The sequence below is a fragment of the Hakea prostrata genome, chromosome 3 (genome assembly GCF_041222555.1).
Source record: "Hakea prostrata isolate BN-2017 chromosome 3, UWA_Hpros_2, whole genome shotgun sequence".
Classification (NCBI taxonomy): Eukaryota; Viridiplantae; Streptophyta; class Magnoliopsida; order Proteales; family Proteaceae; genus Hakea; species Hakea prostrata.
This window is the reverse complement of record NC_142602.1, coordinates 69,907,420-69,912,928: the sequence shown is the minus strand read 5'-3', so window position 1 is coordinate 69,912,928 and position 5,509 is coordinate 69,907,420.

The window sequence follows — 5,509 nt, the reverse complement described above, 5'->3', positions numbered from 1 at the left end:
GAAAGAAATCAATTCATCCAAAACAGACCAAATATGAGGTTGATGTCCTCATTGGTTGATTGATTGGTCTACTGTCTCAGTCAACCAATGAGTCGACCAACAAGGACAGTGGCCTACAAAATCAGAGATTTTTTAATATAAAACCGAATTTGTTGATTAAAAAGGGTACCAAACAAGGGGGAAACTACAAGGGTAGTATGCTAGTTTATAAAGGACTTCAAAACCCTTATAATATCAAGTCTTAAAGTTACAAATTAGGAAACAAAAAGTTACCATAACTAGATCAATCATGGTTCTTGAAGAATTCATATCAAAATCATGGAGAAGAAACAATAGGATGATGGATTACTAATGTGATAAAGGATTCATGAAAAGCATGCATAGTTTCTCTAGAGAAATAGAGCTAAGGTTGAAGAACATCAATCTAAATAAGGAAAGAGAATAGATACATGTTTTCCTTCAAAAGTGAGTTATGATCTTGATGAAGATCATCCACCAAGCTTTAGATCCTTAGGAAAAGAGAGGTAATGAGTAAAGAGATAGTTGCAACAGAGATACAACATTATCTCTACTGTCCTCAATCAGAAAAGGAAAGAAAAGTAATGGAGAATCAAAGATGAAACATAGAAGAGGATGATCACATACCTTTTTGTGTAAATGCACGAGATTTGATGAAGATTCGTCAAGAAAACCAAGGAGGCAAGGGAGATGACTTGCAAAGGGCTCTGGTTCGTTCCAATGAGTTTGGAGGCAAAAAATACGAAGTAGACTCGAGATTGGACTTAAATAGAGCAAGCAAAGACCTAATCAGCAAATCAGATCTCATTGGTCGATTGATTGGTCAACTGGCCCAGTCGACCAATGAGTCGACCAATTAGGACAGGAAGTCCAAAACAGGGAAATGAAGGCTCAGATCAAATCCAAACATAAAGGGGTTTTGCACACACACCAAGTGACTTACCTAGTAGGTAGAAATGCTTTCGAACCAAGCCAGAGAGTACTCAAAGTCTATCAACTAATTCCATTTTCATCAGGGTTCAGTTTCCATAAATGGAACACTGTCATCAACACTTATGGATTTTAAGCCAGCCACCATGTCTTCCACTCGGATGGCCCATAGCTGACTTCTTGCCTTACTTCGGGTTGTCGAACCTACAAACAATAGGGTTTCCGGGTCAAGGTTAGGGCTGGGTTTCACACCAAGATCTCTAATTGTTCATTGTAATAATAAACCAAAGAACAACATATACATCTAGTTCTTTTTCTTTTCTTTTTTTGGTACAAAAGTAATTCATTCGAAAGAAGACAGTGATAGAGCTAAGGAAACACAAGTCCTGAATCGAAGGAGAGGAGCAAGGCCAAATCGTCATACACAGAATAGACGAGGCACTCCGAGCAAGAGCATCAGCTACAATGTTGATGCATCTTGGAATATAAGAAAAGGAACAAGTTAACAACGAGTTTCTCAATCTTCGAATATCTGAAATCAATACTCCAAGATTGGATGGGATTGAATTCTCAAGGTCTATTAGGTAATGTATTACAGAGTTGCAACCGCTTTCCACTATCAGATGATCATAGCCTTCGCCAATCGCATGAAGGATTCCGTTTCTAATCGCCATTGTCTCTCCAATTTCAGCACATGGGAAAGATAATGGGTCAGAAACTATTGCTGTTGGGTTGCCAGAATGATCTCGGATGATGAAACCAATAACCCCTTTCTTTGATTGGGCATTAAAAAATGCTTCAGTGTTTAATTTAAGGGATCCCAATGGTGGAGGCTCCCAGTGCCTTTCTTCCTATGGTGTTAATTGACGAGGAGGACATCGGTGTTATTTTTTTACTGCAATTGTGATATCTTTGAAATCACATTCCATTGCTTCAATCACTTCCGTGGGGGTCATCCTTTTTGCAGAGAAGAGTCTCACATTTCTGGCCATCCACAGATGCCAAGCCACAAAGCTACATAAGGAAGTCACTCTGCCTTTTTCTTCCTTCCCCAAATTTTCTAGGTGTGACCAGCTCTAAATCCAATCACTCATCGACGGTGAGGGCAGAGGTATGAAAGATTGTGAGGACCCAAGCCAAACCATTCTCGCCATTGGGCAGTCCAAAATGATATGGTCCATTGTTTCCATTGGATTACCCCAAAATGAGCAAGATGGGTCGACCTCAATTCTTCTGTGATTAAGTTCTTCTCCTGTAGCCGCTCCTCGAGCTATTGATCTGCATAAGAAATCTTTCAATTTTGGTAAGATGTTGATGCTCCATATATTTTTCCAAACTTGTTCAGGCACCTTGTCTACGAGGGTGTGAAGTACTCGCCTTCTCCAATTCTCTCTGTTCTTCTAAATTATTGAGCAGGTGGTACACAGATTTGACACTAAAGAGGTCATTTTTTGAGGCTCCCCATAACAGTTCATTGTCCTTGTGGAATAGACTTAGATTTATGTCTAAAATGGCTTTGCTCACCTGGGCAGGGAAAGTTTGGTAAATTAGATCCGGCTTCCAGCATCTATTAAATTCATCAATGAGTTCGTGGACCCAATTGATACTACAATCAGCCGGTTTAGGAGCTTGAACTCTGCTTGTAGGGAGAGAGGGAATCCATCGATCATTCCAGATTTTAATTTTTCGCCCATCACCCACCCACCAAATGACACCTTCTTCAAGAACTTTCCTCCCTCGCAAGATTCCTCTCCATGCCCATGATGGGTTTGACCCAAGTCGTGCATTCACGAAGTCACAGCGGCTATAGTAAATTCCTTTCATCTATCTAGCCCAATGTGAAGAAGGATTTGAAAATAACTTCCAAGCCAATTTAGTGAGTAAATCCAGATTCTGTAGCTTTGAATTTCTAAAGCCAAGAAGACCTCCTTTGTTTTTTGGATTTGCAGAATCTTGCCCAGCTTATCCAGTGAATTTTCTTTTTTTCCTCTTTCTCACCCCATAAGAAATTAGCAGCCTGCTGTCTAGTGAATTCACAAAAAGATTGTGGAAGATTAAAGTGAGAACTTGCATAATTTGACATATACATCCAGTTCAACACAATAAAAAGTGCATGTTCAATATCAATGCAAGCCACATGAACTAAATGATTTGCCTACTTACAATTGTGGTTAAAACTTACTAAACTATTCGAGCTAGTCAGGGAAAAACATCCTCTGCTATACACAGCAATGCAATTATATATCAAACAAATGGCTGAAAAAATCTAAAAATTAAAAGAGTATTGAGAATCTTTCTAATTCAAAATTAAACCTTTAATCATTGCGTTCTGTTAGCAGGGATAAAAGGGCATTGTTGTGCACAACAGAGGATTTTTTTCCCAGCTAACCAGTACTTTTATTTCAATTACCATTCTCGCAAATCTACCTTGAACACTTCAGTTGACTATAAAAAGGGATATGGCTTTCAATTAATCCGACACCACAAGCATCAGCGAGCAACCTTTCTCCACAGCCAACTGAAGACTAACATCTATTGCTCTTAGTTCAGCTTCAAGGATCGAGCACTCATCAATTCATTTGGCATACTGTAGCAGCCACATTACATTTAAATCTCCCATAACCTATAAGATCTCCAACCAACTTGTCCGGTCACCAAGCCCGATCGCCAAACCATTTGGGTGTTGGCCTTCTAGACTTCAATTACAATACAAGAGTACTAATGAATCAAGACCAACCCATCATTAGGCCTAGTGAATTCGGTCTCATGAGTATCCTGGTTTCTCCAATTCTAAAGAAATACAAAGTGCATCCAAATTCTAACCTACCAGTCCACTGCTAACTTCAGTGCATCTTCACAAATATTTTAAACAAGTCATTCCTTACTATTACTGGTGAAGAACTGATGTTGAACAAGCACAACTTTAACACAACTTTTTCCAAAATACCTTTATAGTTGCAGTCTCTTAAGTACGTGCATGATGTTCTCCCTTCAATTCAAGCAAAAGTTACAGAATCCAATAAAGTCATTTTCTTTTTCTTAGCATTGGTGAAGTGACAATCATTGCACACCAACAAAGGAAGAAACAGATAAAGAGGGGGACTTTCATCTTTTAATTTGCCTTCCAAATTCTTAAGAAATCACCATTTGACATAAATTCAAGCTAGCCAGATAGTCATACCTAGGTTGAATAAAAAAATGTATCTTTTTCCACCAAATAAGACATTTTGGGTTGTTAAAGAATGACAATTCTAGAGGATGACCCCAAAGAAAAAACACACTTCTAGATTACTTTTTCCATGCATTATTCCACGTATTTGCCATGGAAGTTGAGATATGCATAAGTGAACCTGTTAACAACAACTAAGGTTGAAATTTGGAATAAGTTTGTCTTTAAAAAATGTGATTTTGATTAAACGTTTTTAATGCAGTTTCTTCTTCCTCAATTAATATTTATTGATTTTTGGGAAAAACTATTCATATTCCTCTTGCTGTTAATAGTTTATTTGAAAAACAAGTTGAGGAAAAATTGAGAATTAAATTGATTCAAATAGTTTCAAAAATTTTAATTGACCATTACATATATTATTTATTACTCATACGAATGTCTAATTGATTGAATACAGAGGGGCATTGGAGGGAAATGAAATCTAGTCATGTCTCTTGAGTTCATATTTTTATAATAAAATAATATGATAATATTATAATATGATCATTAGATTAAAAAAAAAAAAAAAAAAACCATTGCTTTGGCCAAAGAAACTCATTAAGTTTCAAACTCTATTAGCCTAATCCAACCAAATTCTCTTCCATATTGCCATCATTCTTATTTAGGATGATATATTTTCATATAAATTTTAAATAAGCACAGTTGATCGTCACTATGAGCTTGTTTTTTTCTAAGAAATTATTCAAAGTTTTAAGACAAGAAGTTAAGAACAAAGGATGGACGCCAACAACTCATAAATTACATGCATGCCAATCATTATAGTTCTTCCGGCCATTATATACAAAGTAACTTTTTGGCATTTAATTTATTCTAATTTTCTCTTTGCTAGAAAAATATATCAACAAATTAGAGGGGGCCATCCGACCCTAAAGATGGCGTGCAGTGCGGTTTGAAAACATGGGATGGGAACGAGGATTTGGGGTAGACGTAGTGTGAAATCTCTTAGATTTCTATCTCTTTAACCCTTGATTTTAGGACCACGAACTCGGGCCTCGAGTCGGAAAAAACTGTGGATCATTCAAGTAGAGCCCGAAGATTCTAAAGTAGGCCCAATGCAAGTAGATGAACCTTATGATGACTCAACCTCTCTTCTAAGGTTTAAGAGGAGAAAGAAAGTCAATCACGATGGCGTTAAAAGACTATTTTGGCACGTCCATAGACCGGCGATGGAGAGTCCAATCGACAAGGTAAATATATCAAAACGTAGATAATTGAAAGACCTTTTATTCAAGCCGAGAATCACCAAAATCGGACATCGGATGGAGGTTCAAACATGAACCGGTTGAATGGACCGATTGGATGATTCAACCGCCCTGACCCAACCACCTCATC